General features: G+C 41.5%; 1 protein-coding gene across 1 annotated transcript in view; it reads right to left on the reverse strand.

Annotated features, from left to right (window-relative positions):
• The window catches only part of LOC106572615 (cAMP-dependent protein kinase inhibitor gamma), a 42,085-nt gene that overhangs the window by 18,521 nt on the left and 442 nt on the right, over window positions 1-23,122 (reverse strand). The window lies entirely within an intron of this gene.

The raw sequence follows: 23,122 nt of genomic DNA on the forward strand, positions 1-23,122 counted from the left end.
ATTTAGGCTTGCTATAACAAAGGGATGGAATACTTATTGGCGCAAGACATTTCACCTGTTCATTTATTTGTAAAAAATATGTACAAACATAATTCCACTTTTACATGATGGTATCCCATCATGTAAATGTATAGGCCATTGACACAATCTCAATTTAATCCATTTTAAATTCAGGCTGTAGTGTGAATACTTTCTGAAGGCACTGTATATAAAACACAGGAAAATGTTGAACTGCACTGGGCCTTTAACAACATAGGACCTTAACAGGACAGGAAGCAGGTGGGTTGTCAGGTCCAGTTCTTTATCGTATTTTCTGTGTGTGTGTGTGTGTGTGTGTGTGTGTGTGTGTGTGTGTGTGTGTGTGTGTGTGTGTGTGTACGATCAGAGTTAAAATCTAAAAAAAGGATGTGAGAGACTGAACAGACTGGAACCGGACCACCATTGCTCACATCTACTAAGCATAAACAGGGGAGGAGGAGATAATGCCTGTTTATTGTGATTGTGGCTACGGCTGTGGCTGCCATTACATTTTGTCAGCCGGTGATTGTCAAGCAAATAACTGCCTGTCTCACGGTAATTGACCGTTAATTAACATCAACACATTTAGCATCTCCTAGCGTGATGCAGATCTTAAGAACATCTACATTTTAAAAAGTATAATAAATCCATCTAATAAAGCCTACACCATCACAATAAATCCATTATTTATTTTTGACAGGTCTAAAGAAACATGATATGAAGAAAATGTAGGCTATTTCAGAATGACAGTATAGCACACACTGAATTGTCCTTATGTTAGGTCCTGATCTGGCTATGCCATATGGCTGTGGGCTACACAAATTAATTTAGCAGACAAGATTTGCTTAGAATTCCATAGCATGAAAAATAGAATTGAACATAGCTGAATAAAATATATTTTCTCCAAACGATTTGAGGGAGTACGCACGTGTCTATTCTGTGTTGAGAGTAGAGGTCGACCGATTATGATATTTTTTTTTTCAATGCCGATACCGATACCGATTATTGGAGGGCCAAAAAGGCCGATGGCGATTAATCGGACGATTTTTAAATAGTTTTTTATTTATTTATTTGTAATAATGACAATTACAACAATACTGAATGAACACTTATTGTAACTTAATATAATACATCAATAAAATCAATTTAGCCTCAAATAAGTAATGAAACATGTTGAATTTGGTTTAAATAATGCAAAACAAAGTGTTTGAGAAGAAAGTAAAAGTGCAATATGTGCCATGTAAGAAAGCTAATGTTTAAGTGCCTTGCTCAGAACATGAGAACATATGAAAGCTGGTGGTTCCTTTTAACATGAGTCTTCAATATTCCCAGGTAAGAAGTTTTAGGTTGTAGTTATTATAGGAATTATAGGACTGTTTCTCTCTATACGATTTGTATTTCATATACCTTTGACTATTGGATGTTCTTATAGGCACTTTAGTATTGCCAGTGTAACAGTATAGCGTCCGTCCCTCTCCTCGCTCCTACCTGGGCTTGAACCAGGAACACATCGACAACAGCCACCCTCGAAGCAGCGTTACCCATGCAGAGCAAGGGAAACAACCACTCCAAGTCTCAGAGCGAGTGACGTTTGAAACGCTATTAGCGCACACCCCGCTAACTAGCTAGCCATTTCACATCGGTTACACCAGCCTAATCTCAGGGGTTGATAGGCTTGAAGGGGTGGGTATAATTTGTGGAACGTTACAACAGGTATCTGTTCCAAAAAACGTAAAGTAAAAGGTTGCCAACCAACAACACATACAAAGTAGGAACGCATACAAACCTAGCTAACTAGCTGCCGAATTGGCATCAACTCACCACGTAGCTTATTCTTAATGTTTGTCCATAGGCAAACAGACATGAGGACAGACATTTTTCGGAATAAACGTGATGAGTGAAAAACACAATGAAATAGACCACTCCCTACCCGGTATCTTATTCTGCCGCTATACAACTTTGTATGCGTTGTTTTTTGGCAACCTTGTTATTTACGAAGTTTTTGGAATAGATTCCTGTTGGAACGTTCCACAAATTATACCCACCCGGCTTGAAGTCATAAACAGCGCAATGCTTGAAGCACAGCGAAGGGCTGTTTGAATGAATGCTTACGAGCCTGCTGCTGCCTACCACCGCTCAGTCAGACTGCTCTATCAAATCTTAGACTTAATTATAATAAAACACACAGAAATACGAGCCTTAGGTCATTAATATGGTCGAATCCGGAAACTATCATCTCGAAAACAAACGTTTTTTTCTTTCAGTGACATACGGAACCATTCCGTATTTTATCTAACGGGTGGCTAAGTCTAAATATTCCTGTTAGGCATTGATGTTTAGGTACATTGGTGCAACGACAGTACTTTTTTCGCAAATGCGCTTGTTAAATCAACACCCGTTTGTCGAAGTAGGCTGTGATTCAATGAAAATTAACAGGCACCGCATCGATTATATGCAACGCAGGACACGTTAGATAAACTAGTAATATCATCAACCATGTGTAGTTAACTAGTGATTATGTTAAGATTGATAGTTTTTTTATAAGTCTAATGCTAGCTAGCAATTTACCTTTGCTTCTTGCTGCCCACGCGTAACAGGTAGTCAGCCTGTTAATCCTTGTGGAGTGCAATGTAAGGCAGGTGGTTAGAGCGTTGGACTGGTAACCGAAGGTTGCAAAAACGAATCCCCCCTGAACAAGGCAGTTAACCCCCGTTTCTAGGCCGTCATTGAAAATAAGAATGTGTTCTTAATTTGACTTGCCTAGTTAAAAAAAAGGTAAAAAAATAATAAAAAAAGAAATACAAAATCGGCAAATTGGTGGCCAAAAATACCGATTACCGATTGTTATGAAAACGTGAAATCGGCCCTAATTAATCGGCCATTCCGATTAATCGGTCGACCTCTAGTTGAGAGGTTAACAAAGAAATAAGTACCCCTATGCGCTTAATTTAGAGTTATAATGTAACTTTAGTTGTGATAAACGTTGGGCTATATGTTATAATTTTAATACATTGTAAGGCTGCATGATGCGACTAATGATGATTTGAAAAGTCACATGAAAGGCAGGAGCCCTGCTTTTTTTGCGCAGGCTGAACTCACTTCATCAGTCTCTTAACCTCTTACATCTAGACGTTCCGCTAGCGGAACACCTGCTCCAATATCCAATGATAGGCGTGGCGCGAATTACAAATTCCTCAAAAATACAAAAACTTCAATTTTTCAAACATATGACTATTTCACAGCATTTTAAAGACAAGACTCTCCTTTATCTAACCACACTGTCCGATTTCAAAAACGCTTTACAGCGAAAGCAAAACATTAGATTATGTCAGCAGAATACCCAGCCAGAAATAATCAGACACCCATTTTTCAAGCTAGCATATAATGTCACAAAAACCCAGAAGACAGCTAAATGCAGCACTAACCTTTGATGATCTTCATCAGATGACACACCTAGGACATTATGTTATACAATACATGAATGTTTTGTTCAATCAAGTTCATATTTATATCAAAAAACAGCTTTTTACATTAGCATGTGACGTTCAGAACTAGCATACCCCCCGCAAACTTCCGGGGAATTTACTAACAATTTACTAAATTACTCACGATAAACGTTCACAAAAAGCATAACAATTATTTTAAGAATTATAGATACAGAACTCCTCTATGCACTCGATATGTCCGATTTTAAAATAGCTTTTTGGTGAAAGCACATTTTGCAATATTCTAAGTACATAGCCCAGCCATCACGGGCTAGCTATTTAGACACCTGGCAAGTTTAGCCTTCACCAAAATCAGATTTTCTATAACAAAAATGTTATTACCTTTGTTGTCTTCGTCAGAATGCACTCCCAGGACTGCTACTTCAATAACAAATGTTGGTTTGGTCCAAAATAATCCATCGTTATATCCGAATAGCGGCGTTTTGTTCGTGCGTTCCAGAAACTATCCGAAATGGTAAATCAGGGTCGTGCGCATGGCGCAATTCGTGACAAAAAAAATCTAAATATTCCATTACCGTACTTCGAAGCATGTCAACCGCTGTTTAAAATCAATTTTTATGCAAGTTATCTCGTAAAAAAGCGATAATATTCCGACCGGGAATCTCCTTTTCGGCAAACAGAGGAAAAATCACAAAGACGGGGGCGGCCAGGGCACGCGCCTAAGCCCACAGTCCCTTGATCGGCCACTTGAGAAAGGCGATAATGTGTTTCAGCCTGGGGCTGGGATGACGACATTCAGGTTTTTCCCGGGCTCTGAGCGCCCATGGAAGACGTAGGAAGTGTCACGTTAGATCAGAGATCCTTTGTAAAAGATAGAGATGGCAAAGAAGTTCAAGAAATGGTCAGACAGGCCACTTCCTGTAAAGGAATCTCTCAGGTTTTGACCTGCCATTTGAGTTCTGTTATACTCAGACACCATTCAAACAGTTTTAGAAACTTTGGAGTGTTTTCTATCCAAAGCCAATAATTATATGCATATTCTAGTTACTGGGCAGGAGTAGTAACCAGATTAAATCGGGTACGTTTTTTATCCAGCCGTGAAAATACTGCCCCCTAGCCATAACAGGTTAATCACAATTTGACAAACACTTGATAATGCATCGAATTTCCCGGCGGCATCCCCTTTGGGTGGCTGTAATTCCCCCTAAAAAAATCCATGCCTTTTGCGGCCAGGGGCCGCTGTGCCCTTGGGCTGAATATAATCATTATAACTCCCTTCTCCTGGTTGCGTGCTCCGAAGCACCTTTCACTCACATGTCTCTCTGTCACTTGATCGGGTCTTTCTCACAGGCTACAAGTGAAGATAGAAACGTTAGGGACGCAACGGATTTAGAATGGAACACTATCATGCACCTGTTCCAAAACAGGGGCAATATATATAGTACATGTCATCTATGCACTTACATAGCGAATGGAGGACGCTTTTCCCGTGGTTCATTTTCATGCCAGCCAGGTAGGTTATACTCTTGTTGTAAAGAGAAACAATGTGCATTATATTAGGAAAGTTGAGAAATAAATATAGTAGGTCTAGCCTATAGAAAGCTTTTAATAGAGGCCATCACTCTGTTCTCACGCAATTGCATAGCCTATAGAAATGTTGCACAAGATGAGCTCATGTGCTCCCATTAAATGTTTGATTAGATTTGACACATTTGCATTGATGTCAGAGTGATTAGAGGGACAACACAGTCCTGAGTACCACAGAAAGTTTGGTAGGATACTAATGACCATCAGCAGCATCAGAGCTTGGAGATGCCTAATTACCAAGACTAAACATTCAGTGTGGTAGTAATACGGTTACCGTAAAAGCCCTAACTGTGGCTAAATAAGGCAATCAGGAACAGGGTCCTGTTTTTTCCTTTACATCTTTAGATGACTAAAAACACCCTGCAACGTAGAGTTGAAGTCGGAAGTTTACATACACCTTAGCCAAATACGTTTAAACTCATGAAGGTTTCGAGGCTGACGTTTGGCAACTCAAACCTTCAGCACACTCCACAGATTTTCTATGGGATTAAGGTCTGGAGACTGGTTAGGCCACTCCAGGGCCTTAAATGTGCTCCTTTTGAGCCCCTCCTTTGTTGCCTTGGCCGTGTGTTTTGGGTCATTGGCATGCTGGAATACCCATCCACGACCCATTTTCAATGCCCTGGCTGAGGGAAGGAGGTTCTCACCCAAGATTTGACGGTACATGGCCCCGTCCATCGTCCCTTTGATGCGGTGAAGTTGTCCTGTCCCCTTAGCAGAAAAACACCCCCAAAGCATAATGTTTCCACCTCCATGTTTGACGGTGGGGATGGTGTTCTTGGGGTCATAGGCAGCATTCCTCCTCCTCCAAACACGGCGAGTTGAGTTGATGCCAAAGAGCTCCATTTTGGTCTCATCTGACCACAACACTTTCACCCAGTTGTCCTCTGAATCATTCAGATGTTCATTGGCAAACTTCAGACGGGCATGTATATGTGCTTTCCTGAGCAGGGGGACCTTGCGGGTGCTGCAGGATTTCTGTCCTTCACGGCATAGTTTTTTCTTGGTGACCATGGTCCCAGCTGCCTTGAGATCATTGACAAGATCTTCCCGTGTAGTTCTGGGCTGATTCCTCACCGTTCTCATGATCATTGCAACTCCATGAGGTGAGATCTTGCATGGAGCCCCAGGCCAAGGGAGATTGACAGTTATTTTGTGTTTCTTCCATTTGTGAATAATCGCACCAACTGTTGTCACCTTCTCACCAAGCTGCTTGGCGATGGTCTTGTAGCCCATTCCAGCCTTGTGTAGGTCTACAATCTTGTCCCTGACATCCTTGGAGAGCTCTTTGGTCTTGGCCATGGTGGAGAGTTTGGAATCTGATTGATTGATTGCTTCTGTGGACAGGTGTCTTTTATACAGGTAACAAGCTGAGATTAGGAGCACTCCCTTTAAGAGTGTGCTCCTAATCTCAGCTCGTTACCTGTATAAAAGACACCTGGGAGCCAGAAATCTTTCTGATTGAGAGGGGGTCAAATACTTATTTCCCTCATTAAAATGCAAATCAATTTATAACATTTTTGACATGCGTTTTTCTGGATTTTTTTGTTGTTATTCTGTCTCTCACTGTTCAAATAAACCTACCATTAAAATTATAGACTGATCATTTCTTTGTCAGTGGGCAAACGTACAAAATCAGCAGGGGATCAAATACTTTTTTCCCCCGCACTGTAACGGAGTCAGGTTTGTAGGCCTCTTTGCTCTCACCCGCCTTTTCAGTTCTGCCCACAAATTTTCTACAGGGTTGAGGTCAGGGCTTTGTGATGGCCACTCCAATACCTTGACTTTGTTGTCCTTAAGCCATTTTGCAACAACTTTGAAAGTATGCTTGGGGTCATTGTCCATTTGGAAGACCCATTTGCGACCAAGCTTTAACTTCCTGACTGATCAAACCAGAGGACATTTCTCTGCAAAAAGTACGATCTTTGTCCCCATGTGCAGTTGCAAACCGTAGTCTGGCTTTTTTAATGGCGGTTTTGAAGCAGTGGCTTCTTTCCTTGCTGAGCAGCCTTTTAGGTTATGTCGATGTAGAACTCGTTTTACTGTGGATGTAGATACTTTTGTACCGGTTTCCTCCAGCATCTTCACAAGGTCCTTTGCTGTTGTTCTGGGATTGATTTGCACTTTTCACACCAAAGTACGTTCATCTCGAGGAGACAGAACACGTCTCCTTCCTGAGCGGTATGAGGGCTGCGTGATCCCATGGTGTTTATACTTGCGTACTATTGTTTGTACGTTTGTAAATTGCTCCCAAGGATGAACCAGACTTGTGGAGGTCTACAATTGTTTTTCAGAGGTCTTGGCTGATTTCTTTGGATTTTCCCATGATGTCAAGCAAAGAGGCACTGAGTTTGAAGGTAGGCCTTGAAATACATCCACAGGTACACCTCCAATTGACTCAAATGATGTCAATTAGCCTATTAGAAGCTTCTAAAGCCATGACATTTTATGGAATTTTCCAAGCTGTTTAAAGGCACAGTCAACTTAGTGTATGTAAACTTCTGACCCACTGGAATTGTGATACTGTGAATTATAATTGAAATAATCTGTCTGTAAACAATTGTTGGAAAAATTACTTGTGTAATGCACACAGTAGATGTCCTAACCGACTTGCCATAACTATAGTTTGTTAACAAGAAATTAGTGGATTGGTGGAAAAACGAGTTTTAATGACTCCAACCTAAGTGCATGTAAACTTCCTACTTCAACTGTATGTATGCCTTGGGAATGCACTGGTATCCAACTGCAACATAACAAAATAACTGGTAAGGGTGCAGCTTTCTGCAACACCTGTTAGAGTAAATTCCCTTCCCCATCATGTCTCCCTCATCATCAGACAACTATAACATAATGTTCAAACTGAGCACATCTCTATCACTTACCAGGGCTGAAACCTTCTAAAATAAAGGAAACAAAGTCTCTTAATAGGGCGTTGGGTCACCACGAGCCAGAACAGCTTCAATGCGCCCTGGCATAGATTCTACAAGTATCTACAACTCTATTGGAGGGATACAACGCCATTCTTCCACAGTAAATTCCATAATTTGGTGTTTTGTCGCTGGTGGTGGAAAACGCCGTCTTTGGTGCCACTCCATAATCTCCCGTAAGTATTTAATTGGTTGAGATCTGGTGACTGAGACACACACGAACACTTTAAAACCCCCTATGCTCCTTTGAGACCCCTCTTTCAACGTCACTGAGATCTCTTGGGCAACTCGGTATTTTTATACATAACCCTATGGTAATTGCTTAATTCATGAGAAGGGAGTAGCTGCCACCCAATCTGGCGACTGGAGTATGGGCGAGTGGGTGTGTCGAAAGGAAAGTACTGGGCGTGTGGAAAGGAGTGGGTGTGTCGAAAGGAAAGTACTGGGCGTGTGGAAAGGAGTGGGTGTGTCGAAAGGAAAGTACTGGGCGGGTGGAAAGGAGTGGGTGTGTCGAAAGGAAAGTACTGGGCGTGTGGAAAGGAGTGGGTGTGTCGAAAGGAAAGTACTGGGCGTGTGGAAAGGAGTGGGTGTGTCGAAAGGAAAGTACTGGGCGTGTGGAAAGGAGTGGGTGTGTCGAAAGGAAAGTACTGGGCGTGTGGAAAGGAGTGGGTGTGTCGAAAGGAAAGTACTGGGCGGGTGGAAAGGAGTGGGTGTGTTTTTTTCCTCTCCATTTCTTACCACGTTACTATAGTACATTGAGCTACCGTACCGCGAGAGTTTGGACTTCTGTTTTAAAGCCAAAGGATGAGTCAGTTGTACTTCACTGTTAGTTTTACTTAAATAACTGAAAAGTGTACATGTTCAGGTATAAAACTGACAGTTAATTTTTTATTTGTATGCATGTGCTTACAGTGACTGTCAACCTGTTATTGGATACTAAGTAGCCTCACTCCGTTGCCGGACAGTAGTGCTAGTCAAGAAGGAGCAAAGTGAACAGTGTCCCGGTGTGGTTGCCGTTCATGTCCTCCACACTGAGTAGTAGACTATGTACAACACCTTCTGAAAGTATTCACACCCTTTTACTTCTTCCACATTGTTGTGTTAGTCTGAATTTAAAATGGATTCAATTTAAATTGTGTCACTAGCCTACAGACCATACCCAGTAATGTCAAAGTGGAATTGTTTTTAGAAATGTTTTAAATTAATAAAACAATTTAAATCTGAAATGTCTTGAGTGAATAAGTATTCAACCCTTTTGGCAAGCCTAAATAAGTTCAGGAGTCAACATGTTCTTAACAAATCACATAAGTTGTATGGACTAATAATAGTGTTTTACATTATTTGTGAATGACTACCTCATCTCTGTACCCCACATATACAGATAATTGTAAGGTCCCTCAGTCAAGCAGTGAATTTGAAAACACAGATTAAACCACAAAAGACCAGGAAGGTTTTCCAATGCCTCGCAAAGGGCATCTATTGGTAGAAAGGTAAAAAAAAAAAAAAGCAGACATTGAATATCCCTTTGAGCATGGTGAAGTTATTAATTACACTTGGGATGGTGCATCAATATACCCAGTAACCACAAAGATACAGGTGTCCTTCCTAACGCAGTTGCCCGAAGAGGATGGAAACCGTTCAGGGATTTCACCAATGGTGACTTTAAAAAACAGTTAGAGTTAAATGGCTTTGATAGGAGAAAACAGAGGATGGATCAACAACATTGTAGTTACTCCACAATACTAACCTAAATGACAGAGTGAAAAGAAGAAAGCCTGTACAGAATACAAATATTCCAAAACATGCATCCTGTTTGCAATAAGGCACTAAAGTAAAACTGCAAAAAAAATGGGGCAAAGAAATGAACTTGCCCTGAATACGAAGCTTTACGTTTGGGCAAATTCAACACAACCCCTCACCGGGTATCACTCTTCATATTTTCAAGCATGGTGGTGGCTGCATCATCTTATGGGTATGCTAGTAATCGTTAACCTCTTATGGCTAGGGGGCAGTATTTTCACGGCTGGATAAAAAAACGTACCCGATTTAATCTGGTTACTAATCCTACCCAGTAACTAGAATATGCATATACTTATTATATATGGATAGAAAACACCCTAAAGTTTCTAAAACTGTTTGAATGGTGTCTGTGAGTATAACAGAACTCAAATGGCAGGTCAAAACCTGAGAGATTCCTTTACAGGAAGTGGCCTGTCTGACCATTTCTTGGCCGCCTTTATTCTCTTTATTGAAAACAGAGGATCTCTGCTGTAACGTGACACTTTCTAAGGCTCCCATAGGCTCTCAGAAGGCGCCAGAACGTGGAATGATGACTTTGCAGCCCCAGGCTGAAAAACAGTAGCGCATTTGGATAGTGGTCAATCTGAGAACAATGAGACGGGCGTGCGCATGCACGGGAAGAGGCCATTTTACATTTTCAGTCTTTGAACGAAAAAGACGTCTCCCGGTCGGAATATTATCGCTATTTTACGAGAAAAATCGCATAAAAATTGATTTTAACAGTGTTTGACATGCTTCGAAGTACGGTAATGGAATATTTTGAATTTTTTTGTGACGATACGCATCCGCGCATCACCGTTCGGATAGTGTCTTGAACGCAAGAACAAAACAGAGGATATTTGAACATAACTATGGATCATTTTGAACCAAAACAACATTTGTGGATGAAGTAGAAGTCCTGGGAGTGCATTCTGACGAAGAACAGCAAAGGTAATCCAATTTTTCTTATAGTAAATCTGAGTTTGGTGAGTGCCAAACTTGGTGGGTGTCAAATTAGCTAGCCCGTGATGGCGAGCTATCTACTCAGAATATTGCAAAATGTGCTTTTGCCGAAAAGCTATTTTAAAATCTGACACCGCGATTGCATAAAGGAGTTCTGTATCTATAATTCTTAAAATAATTATGTTTTTTGTGAACGTTTATCGTGAGTAATTTAGTAAATTCACCGGAAGTTTTCAGTATGTTTGCTAGTTCTGAACGTCACATGCTAATGTAAAAAGCTGGTTTTTGATATAAATATGAACTTGATTGAACAAAACATGCATGTATTGTATAACATAATGTCCTAGGAGTGTCATCTGATGAAGATCATCAAAGGTTAGTGCTGCATTTAGCTGTGGTTTTGGTTTTTGTGACATTATATGCTAGCTTGAAAAATGGGTGTGTGATCATTTCTGGCTGGGTACCCTCTCCTCCTCTTTCGTTGTAAAGCCCTTTTGAAATCGGACAATGTGGTTAGATTAACGAGAGTCTTGTCTTTAAAATGGTGTAAAATAGTCATATGTTTGAGAAATTGAAGTAATAGGTATTTGAATATCGCGCCACTCGATTCCACTGGCTGTTGACTAGGTGGGACGATTTCGTCCCACATACCCTAGAGAGGTTAACTCAAATGCTTTATACCCTCGGGTAAAAAGGGGGCGTTTACGTCAGGCTGACACGCTCTCTGGGTTCCCTGGTGCGTGGTTAGTTACGAGGCAAGGTATCACAATTTACTATGATCTCATTAGTGAACTAAAATCACAATCTTATCATCACAAAAACATTCTCTTTATCCTGGATATTTTCCACACAACGTAAAGTATGTAAACATGATATACACCGTATGAAAACTCTTCAAGTTACATGTTTTTGTTATAACATCTTCATGCACCTTTTAATGACATCACAAAATAGACATATTTTCCATATGCCATCCGTTTTGTCACCAAAGCCCCATATACTACCCACCACTGCGACCTGTACGCTCTCCTTGGCTGGCCTTCGCTTCATAATTGTCGCCAAATACATTGGCTCCAGGTCATCTACAAGACCCTGCTAGGTAAAGTCCCCCCTTATCTCTGCTCACTGTCCACCATAGCAGCACCCACCTGTAGCACGCGCTCCAACAGGTATATCTCTCTGGTCACCCCTAAAGCCAACTCCTCCTTTGGTCGTCTCTCCTTCCAGTTCTCTGCTGCCAATGACTGGAACGAACTACAAAAATCTCTGAAACTGGAAACACTTTTCTCCCTCACTAGCTTTAAGCACCAGCTATCAGAACAGCTCCTAGATCACTGCACCTGTACATAGCCCATCTATAATTTAGCCCAAACTACTACCTCTTCCCCTACTTTATTTATTTATTTTATTTATTTTGCTCCTTTGCACCATATTATTTATATTTTAACTTTGAACTTTCTTCAAATAACAAATCTACCATTCCAGTGTTTTACTTGCTATACTTTATTTACTCTGCCACCATGGCCTTTTTTGCCTTCACCTCCCTTATCTCACATCATTTGCTCACATTGTATATAGTCTTATTTTTTTCTACTGTATCATTGATTGTATGTTGTTTTACTCCATGTGTAACTGTGTTTTTGTATGTTGTCGAACTGATTTGCTTTATCTTGGCCAGGTCGCAAATGTAAATGACAACTTGTTCTCAACTTGCCTACCTGGTTAAATAAAGGTGAAATAAATAAATAAATATTCCATCATTCCCAATATTCAAATCTTGAAATATATTGTCCCAGTGTCCATGGTTTGAGGTTGTAGTTTAGGGCGGAAAACTCTTCATAAGACACAAATTAAACTGCCTACTACTCAGGCTCATGTATTGTATAACATTGAGTCCTAGGAGTGTCATCTGATGAAGATCGTCAAAGGTTGGTGCTTAATTTTAGCTGTATTTCTGGTTTTAGTGACCTCTCTCCTGCTTGGAAAATGGCTGTGTGGTTTTTCTTGTGTCGGCACTGTCCTAACATAATCCAACTTTATGCTTTCGCCGTAAAGCCTTTTTGAAATCGGACAATGTGGTTGGATTAAGGAGAGGTGCATCTTTAAAATGGTGTAAAATAGTTGTGTTTGAGAAATTTGAATTATGACATTTTGAATTTGCCGCCCTGATATTTCACTGGCTGTGTCCCGCAGGTGGGACGCTAGCATCCCACGTAGCCCATAGAAGTTAAGAGGCATTAGAAGACAAAAAGGATCCATTAAACACTTTTGGTGTGTCATCAACGACTTGTAGTCAGACTCGCTCAGGTGGAACAAATTTAACTGCATCTTTTCTCACTGCTGAATTGAATGTCATTGAGAAAACAGAAAGGTGTCTGTATTTTTTCACAAATACCCTTTCTGAATTTAAAAGTAATCTAAGAAGTAATTTAGTTTTTTAAAAGCATCTGATGACAATATTTTTTCTGGTAACGTAACTAGGGTTGCACATTTTGGGGAATATTCAGAGGTGGAAACATTCCGTGGGAATTAACGGGAATATATGCAAATTAATACCATTTAAATGTAGATGTTTTTTGCATTGGATATATTTACCATATCAAATGGAAACAGAAACATAAACCTTTTAAGTAGACGATTAAATCCTTCCAATAGAAATAAAAACAATTTAGTTACAAATTGAACTTTAATTAAATGAGTTGACTCTTCACATGGAATGATTTCGCTGAACAACAAAAGGGAATATTGAATGATGCATTGCATCCCCTAAAAACGTTTTCAACATACATCTGTAAAATGATAGAAACTAAAGTCTAGGAACTAAAGCTTTGTTTGGCTCTCTCTCCGGCTTCCAAGTCCTCTCCCTGGACTTCTCAATGTCCACCTCTTGAACATCAGACTCCGAGGCCTCATCTTCACTGTCACTTTCCAACCTTGAGGATGGCTCGTTGTCAGGCTCAAAAAGCCTCAAATTTGCCCGGATGGCCACCAATTTTTCAACCCTTGTATTGGTCTGCCTGTTGCGTGCTTTGGTGTGTGTGTTCCCAAACAAGGACCAGTTGCGCTCTGAGGCGGCTGATGTTGGTGGGATTTGGAGAATGATGGAGGTAACAGGGGAAAGAGCCTCAGAGCCACAAAGTCCCATCCACCAGGTGGCTGATGAGATATGTTGGCATGACTGCCATATTTCATCTCCATCCCAAAGCCCTTACTTGGAAATGTACTTCACCAGACTGCCAAGAACCTTGCCCTCATCCAGGCCAAGGTGGCAAGACACAGTAGTGATGCCACCATAGGACTTGATCTCTGCACCAGACAGGATGCTCTTACCAGCATACTTGGGGTCCAACATGTACGCTGCGGCGTGGATGGGCTTCAGGCAGAAGTCTTCACGCTTTTTGATGCATTTCAGAACTGCAGTTTCCTCTGCTTGGAGCAACAGTGAAGTGGGCAGGGCAGTACAGATTTCTTCTCTTACATCTGCAAGCAGAGTCTAGACATCAGACAGGATGGCATTGTCTCCCTCAATCCGTGCAATGGCTAATGCTATAGCTTTCAGGAGTTTCAGGTTGCTTACCACTCTCTCCCAAAATACATCACTCGGGAGGATACTCTTGATGGGGCTGTCTATATAAGCAGACTGTGATATGGCCATTTCTTGGAGAGACTCCTTCCCCTCCAGGAGACTGTCAAACATGATGACAACACCACCCCAACAGGTGTTGCTGGGCAGCTTCAATGTGGTGATCTTATTCTTCTCACTTTGCTTGGTGAGGTAGATTGCTGCTATAACTTGATGACCCTTCACATACCTAACCATTTCCTTGGCTCTCTTGTAGAGTTTATCCATTGTTTTCAGTGCCATGATGTCCTTGAGGAGCAGATTCAATGCACGAGCAGCACAGCCAATGGGTGTGATGTGAGGGTAGGACTCCTCCATTTTAGACCAAGCAGCCTTCATGTTCACAGCATTGTCTGTCATCAGTGCAAATACCTTCTGTGGTCCAAGGTCATTGATGACCGCCTTCAGCTCATCTGCAATGTAGAGACCAGTGTGTCTGTTGTCCTTTGTGTCTCTGCTCTTGCAGAATACTGGTTGAGGGGTGGAGAGGTAGTTAATTATTCCTTTCCCACGAACATTCAACCACCCATCAGAGATGATTGCAATACAGTCTGCTTTCTCTGTGATTTGCTTGACCTTCACTTGAACTCTGTTGAACTCTGCATCCAGCAAATTAGTAGATAAAGCATGTCTGGTTGGAGGGGTGTATGCTGGGCGAAGAACATGTAGAAATCTCTTCCAATACACATTGCCTGTGAGCATCAGATGTGAACCAGTTGCAGACACAACTCGAGCAAGACATTCATCAGCATATCTCTGACTACGTTCCTCCGTTGAGTCAGAAATCTTCAGATTCCAGGAGGACCAGGAGCTGTTGCTATCGATAAGGTGTCTGATTCATCATTTTCACCTCGAATAGAAGTAGAGGAACTTTTGTCAGCGGTTGCTTGTTGTGAGCGCTGTGGGAACTTTATGCACTTGGCCAGATGATTCTGCATCCTATGTTGCATTCTTCACATATGATTTGACACAGTACTTGCAAATGTACACAGCTTTTCTTTCTACATTAGCTGCAATGAAATGTCTCCACACATCAGATAGTGCCCGTGGCATTTTCCTGTAAAGATAAGAACAAAAATGAGTAAAAAACTTAGATTAAACAACTCCTTTGTAAGATAAATGTTTAAAAATGAAACATGTTAGGAAACAGGTGAATTAACACTCCTCAGTTAGCAGGCTCAAGCAAACTCAAACCCACATGGTAGCAAAAACTAACTAGCAGAAATTGTTAACAAGTTAGAAATGATGTAAAACACACTTTTCTGTAGGCTACTATTTACTAGTTAAATAAAAATAAATTGCATGTATGCCATATAAAATGTATTCACACCACCCAGTATTGTAATCAAAACTTACCAGAAAGCATGTAGTCCTTGGCTCAGACAGTGTAGTAGTGTGGGCTAAATAGCATATCATTAGTGTGCAAGATCTTGAGAATCAGCTGTACATGTGATGGAAGAATGCACTGTGCATGCAGAGGGTTACAATTCCATTGAATTGGGGATAGTTTAACCAAAATATGCCACAAGACCTAGAATTGCCTTATGTGTATCCCACAACCAATTGCTTTACGCATTTTAGACTGAGGTCTGTTGGCACTCTGCTTATAGTTCTGGATCGCTTCTCTCTGTCCAGTAACATATTTTGTATTGTGTAAGAAAGATAGTCCTGAATACTAGGGATGCATTGACATGACATTTTTGGCCGATACCGATATCCAATATTTACAATTTTAGCGGCCTTTTAAGCATTCTAGTACAGTTAAATAGTTAACACACACACACACACACACACACACACGTCTAAGGCACTGAATCTCATTGCAAGAGGCGTGACTACAGTCCCTGGTTTGAATCCAGGCTGTCTCACATCTGGCCGTGATTGGGAGTCCCATAGGGCGGCGCACAATTGGTCCAGCGTCGTCCGGGTTTGGCAGTCATTGTAAATAAGAATTTGTTCTTAAATTACTTGCCTAGTTAAATAAAGGTCACACACACACACACAAAAAAAAGTTATTTTGATGGCATTTACATGTCCCCATTACCAGTAAAACATATTCAAAACCTATTTTTTCCCCCACCTAATTGCTGTGTTGTTACATTAATTTGTTCAGTCATTTCATTCTCAACCAGGATTTCCTCATACATGTCAAGCAGTGAAGTTTCAGCTGTCTGTCCATGGCCTCTCTTCCTCGGTGCGCACGGTCACTGTGTCCGTTTCCATCTTGTCCAGCTGTGTATGTAACATTTCACGTAAACACGTAAAACGTGTTTCTTGTCTGCGTCAAAGTAGCGGTCCTTGTACCTAGCATTGAGCATGGTGGCGACACTGTAAAGAGGCTCAGAGAGAATACAACGAATCGCTTGTTCACAGCCTCAAGTACTTTTGTAAATTTAACCCCACGGTCTGTATTGGCAGTTTTGTTGAGCAGCCGTTTCAATGCCATGACAGAGGGTATCACGTCTGCTGCAGACGCAGTTGATGAACTTATTTCTCAAGTCAGTTTTTTGAATGGCGCCAAGAGTGTGTTCATGTTGCCAAGTTTCAAACATGTTCTCAAATGCCATTGAAATGGCAGCAGCGATATGAGAACCAGCACATTCTTGAGCATGCAATACGGCTTTCCTCCGTATGAAATCCTCATCAACACACTGTGTGGTCAGACTCAGCATGCTCATGGGGCTGACATCGCTGGTCCAAATGTCAGTCGTGAAGCTAATAGCAGTGACGCCCATAACATGTAGCTCATAGATGTACGTTTAAACAATAGTGTAACTCCGGTAGGGAAACATCTGAAAAATAGTGTGTATGACCAGTCGGCGAAAGCCAATGTCATCCACCAGAGAGGACGGTTGATTGTCAAGGGCAATAAATTCCATTATCTTGGCATTAACGGGTTTTGCGTTGTCTCGCTGAAATGTTCTTCCTTTCAAATGACTGCTCAACTTTAACTAGTTGTTAGAAGTGTGCGCTTACTATTTTTCTGCTTTTGTTCTGTGTAGCGCTGTATTTTCATGGCGTCATTACGTCATCTACCTACGTTATATAGGTATGCACGTCAGCTTTGACATCAGTTTTGCATATCGGTGTTAAACTAGACATCGGGCCGATGTCGGCATTTTTAGCTAATATCGGCCAATTCTGATTATGCTCACCGATATATCGTGCATCCCTACTGAATACTCTAAATGGGCGGCAGGTAGCTGGCCAATGGTTTGAATCCCATTGCCGACTAGGTGAAAAATCTGTTGATGTGCCATTGAGCAAGGCACTTAACCCTAATTGCTCCTGTAAGTCGCTCTGGATAAGCGCATCTGCTAAATGACAAATGTAATAGTTTGACAACTGTAGTCAGTGGCACAACACATCAGTAGGAGTTGGTAAGATAGCCCAACCAGATCTGGGACCAGACACAAAAATAATGTATTTCCTGAGGGAACCAAGTGATAACCACAAGATGATAAAACAACCACACACAACTAACCCTTACAACCGACCCTTATCCCCAACCCAACAAAACATACACTCGTCCAGAGTACTGTACAGGGGATTCAATCTTCATTTTTCCATTGCTAATAATGTTATTGGCCACTATCAACACAACAGCAGACATCCATTAGCTAAAGGGAAAGTTGGAGGAAGAGGAGAGTGGTGCTGGTAGTGCCACTGCTGCACTGCAGATATACAGTACATGACCTCATTATTGTTGATCCATGAAGCCTTGAAGCTGCAATATGTCACTTTTTGGTCTTTTAGTTTCAGTGTTGTACACCAACTTCAAACAGCTGAAAATACAACATTTTTGGTTATTGAAAATACAATTCACAGCAGTTTAGATGGTACAATAATTCTCTACACTTTACTTGCTTGTTTTGTCACAAACTGAAATTAGGTGAACTATTAGAATTTTAGCAGCCAGGAAATGGCAGAGTGATTTCTGCATAGCGCACCTTTAAATAACTATCTGCATGATAAAATAAATGTTAAGTGTTTTTTGACACTAGTCCTACAGGTGTGTGCAGGCTTATGTGCAAGCTCATATCAACTGATTCTGCTAATGGTATTGTTTGTCAGGTGTTTGTGCTGCCGGGCTTGAACAAAACGATTTCGTCCCACCTACGTAACAGCCAGTGGAATCCCGTGGCGCGTTATTCAAATACCTTAGAAATGCTATTACTTCAATTTCTCAAACATATGACTATTTTACACCATTTTAAAGACAAGACTCTCGTTAATCTAACCACACTGTCCGATTTCAAAAAGGCTTTACAACGAAAGCAAAACATTAGATTATGTCAGCAGAGTACCCAGCCAGAAATAATCAGACACCCATTTTTCAAGCTAACATATGTCACAAAAACCCAGAAGACAGCTAAATGCAGCACTAACCTTTGATGATCTTCATCAGATGACACACCTAGGACATTATGTTATACAATACATGCATGTTTTGTTCAATCAAGTTCATATTTATATAAAAAAAACAGCTTTTTACATTAGCATGTGACGTTCAGAACTAGCAAACTTCCGGTGAATTTACAAAAATTTACTAAATTACTCACGATAAACGTTCACAAAAAGCATAACAATTATTTTAAGAATTATAGATACAGAACTCCTCTATGCACTCGATATGTCCGATTTTAAAATAGCTTTTCGGTGAAAGCACATTTTGCAATATTCTCAGTAGATAGCCCGGCATCACAGGGCTAGCTATTTAGACACCCAGCAAGTTTAGCACTCACCAAAGTCAGATTTACTATAAGAAAAATGTTATTACGTTTGCTGTATTCGTCAGAATGCACTCCCAGGACTTCTACTTCAATAACAAATGTTGGTTTGGTCCCAAATAATCCATAGTTATATCCAAACAGCGGCGTTTTGTTCGTGCGTTCAAGACACTATCCGAAAGGGTAAAGAAGGGTGACGAGCACGGCGCATTTCGTGACAAATATTTTCTAAATATTCCATTACCGTACTTCGAAGCATGTCAACCGCTGTTTAAAAATCAATTTTTATGCCATTTTTCTCGTAAAAAAGCGATAATATTCCGACCGGGAATCTGCGTTTAGGTAAAAAGAGGAAAGAAAATAAAGCACGGGGTCGACTCGTGCACGCGCCTAAGCCCATTGTCCTCTGATCGGCCACTTGCCAAACGCGCAAATGTGTTTCAGCCTGGGGCTGCCTCGATATCATTCAGCTTTTTCCCGGGCTCTGAGAGCCTATGGGAGCCGTAGGAAGTGTCACGTTACAGCAAAGATCCTCAGTCTTCAATAAACAGAGACAAGAAGAACAAGATCTTGTCAGAGAGGGCACTTCCTGTAAGGAATCTTCACAGGTTTTTGCCTGCCATATGAGTTCTGTTATACTCACAGACACCATTCAAACAGTTTTAGAAACTTTAGGGTGTTTTCTATCCAAAGCCAATATTTATATGCATATTCTAGTTACTGGGCAGGAGTAGTAACCAGATTAAATTGGGTACGTTTTTTATCCGGCCGTGTCAATACTGCCCCCTACCCCCATTTCCATCCTGTGCTACCACCAAAGCCCACTCATGGGCTACAATATCCAGACCCCTTCTACTGCCGGTACGGAGCACGGAACCCCGCCGATCCTCTACGACTGGAACACCGACATAATCTGCCCGAGGATTCCAACAGGCCCCTCAGGCACGACGTCCGCTGAAGGCCCATTCTGCTAACCGCGGCCTACTAGCTACCTAGAGCTACTTGGAACCCTTCTAATTGCACGGCTGGTCTATCGACGTCACCGCACGAAGAGGCAAAAACAGACTTACCCCCATCGCGACGTCCCCCAAAGGCTAACTTGCTAGCCCCGGTCTGCTAACTGCCAGCTTGCCTGCCCTGGTCTGCTAACTGCTAGCCCCGGTCTGCCAACTGCTTGCTTGCTAACCCGTGTTTAATTGCTATATTGTAATTACTTCGCCACCATGGCCTATTTATTGCCTTAACTTACCTCATTTGCACTCACTGTATATAGACTTTTTGTTTTACTGTATGTTTTGTTTGTTCCATGGGTAACTCTGTTGTTGTATGTGTCGAATTGCTACGCTTTATCTTGACCAGGTCGCAGTTGCAAATGAGAACTTGTTCTCAACTAGCCTACCTGGTTAAATAAAGGTGAAATAAATAACATTTTTAAAAAACGGTTACTCTCTCACGGGAAACCTTCACTCTTGCGCAGAAATTTAGAAACTAAACATGACAATTTGAAAAATAAGCCACGGGAGTTTTTTGAGCGAGAATAAAGATGACTTTCGAGTAGTAAGACAAAAGCAACAAATACCATTAATAAGAAGGGGCTACAAGTGTCTTATATGGTGAGCTACCTAGTGGCTAGGACAGGCAAGCCCCATACTATTGTGGAGGACTTAATTCTTCCTGCTGCCGCAGATATAGCTGGGACAATGCTGGGGGAAAAGGCCAAACAACTATACAGACAATTCCTTCCTCAAACAACACTGTCCCACGACGCATCAGTGACATGGCAGGAGATGTTTTGAAACAATTACTGCTTCGCATACAAGCCAGTGAATTATATGCATTACAGCTGGATGAGTCAACAGACGTGGCGGACCTGGCACATGTCTGTTACGTTTATGGGGGGTCAATTAAGGAAGACATCCTCTTCTGCAAACCGCTGGAAACCAGGACAACAGGAGAGGATATTTTTAGAGTACTGGACGGACAGCTTTGTGACATCAAAAGGACTTTGATGGTCAAGATGTGTTGGTCTCTGTACTGATGGCGCAAAAGCCATGACAGGGAGACATAGTGGAGTGGTAATGCGCCTGCAAGCAGTTGCTCCCGACGCCACTTGGGTACACTGCAGCATCATCTGAGAGGCTCTTGCTGCCAAGTGAATGCCTGACAGCTTGAAAGATGTCTTAGATACTACAGTGAAAATGGTTAACTTTGTTAAAGCAAGGCCTCTGAACTCTCGTGTAACTTCTGCATTATGCAATGACATGGGCAGCGACCATGTAATGCTTTGACGCTGGTTATCAAGGGGCAAAGTACTGACACGTTTTTTTTTTCAATGGAGAGACGAGCCTAAAGTTCTTTACTGACCATAATTTTGACTTGTCTGGCCGCTTGCATGATGACGAGTTTCTCACACGACTGGCCTATCTGGATGATGTTTTTTAATCACCTGAAAGATCTGAATCTAGGATTACATGGACTCTCCACAACTATATTCAATGTGCGGGACAAACTTGAGGCTATGATTAAGAAGTTGGAGCTCTTTTCTGCCTGCATTAACAAGGACAAGACACAGGTCTTTCCATCATTGTATGATTTTGTGTGAAAATGAACTCGAGCTCACGGACAATGTCAAATGTGATATAGCGAAGCACCTGAGTGAGCTGGGTGCACAATTACGCAGGTACTTTCCCGAAACGGACGGAACAAACAACTGGATTCGTTATCCCTTTCATGCCCTGCCTCCAGTCCACTTACCGATATCTGAACAAGAGAGCCTCATCTAAATTGCAACAAGCGGTTCTGTGAAAATTTAATTTAATCAGAAGCCACTGCCAGATTTCTGGATTGGCCTGCGCTCAGAGTATCCTGCCTTGGCAAATTGCACTGTTAAGACACTGATGCCCTTTGTAACCATGTACCTATATGAGAGTGGATTCTCGGCCCTCACTAGCATGAAAACTAAATACAGGCACAGACTGTGTCGAAATGATTTAAAGCTCTCTCCAATACAACCCAACATTGCCGAGTTATGTGCATCCTTTCAAGCACACCATTCTCATTAACCTCTGGTGAGTTATTCACAATTTTCAATGAACAAATAAGGTTTTACATGTAAGATGGTAAAATAAAGAGCAACATTTATTATTATTTGTGCCCTGGTCATCTAAGATCTGTCACTTCCCACGAGCCGGGTTGTGACACAAACTCACACTCATTCTTATGTTTAATAAATGTATCGTATAGTGTGCGTGTGTGTGGCAGGCTTACAATGATGGCAATAAACAACATTTGAGAGTGTGCTGACCCTGGTGAGTGGGTACGCAGCAGCTGAAGGTTGAATGTTTGAAGGGGGTACAGGACTATAAAAAGTTGGGGAACAACTGCTATAGCCTACACCCCTAGCCTACACCTATGCTGAATACACCCCAGGTCCACTGCCCCTCCCTCCCTCCCTCCACTGTAGGGGTAGTACTGCAGCCACTTCATGTTTTTGATTTAACCAAACTGGAAGACCAGGTGTGATAAATTGAGTCAATCACTGAACTGATAAATTAGCTCAGTAGGTCTGGCGCCTAACTGGGAAAAAATCCATCCAGTAGTCTGGGAATATATACCCCTGTGCTACAGGATCAATAGGCACCATCTTCATCATTTATCCCCAGGGGTGCCAAACTCATTCCCTACTGGGCCTACTGTCTGAAGGTTTTTGGTTTTCCCTTTCAATTAAGACCTAGACAACCAGGTGAGGGGGGGGGGGGGGGGGGGGGGGGGGGGGTTCTTTAATTACTGACCTTCATTAATTACGTTAGAGGGTATTTGTTTAAATCGCTCTGTCAAGACCATTGTAAAAGGCATAAGAATGTGATAAAAAAAAACATTTAAGTTAGACTATTTGGTTATTTCACAAGATCAGCTTATTTGTTCTGATAAGTGAGATAATTAGCAGTAAACTGTTGAACTTGTCTAGGGCAGTCTGTTGATACGCAAAACTGAAAAGGTTGAATAAAACGTGGAAGATGTTAATATTGGAGTAGCCCAATTTGTCCCAAT

This window comes from Salmo salar, chromosome 15, assembly GCF_965601325.2.
Source record: "Salmo salar chromosome 15, fSalSal1, whole genome shotgun sequence".
NCBI lineage: Eukaryota > Metazoa > Chordata > Actinopteri > Salmoniformes > Salmonidae > Salmo > Salmo salar.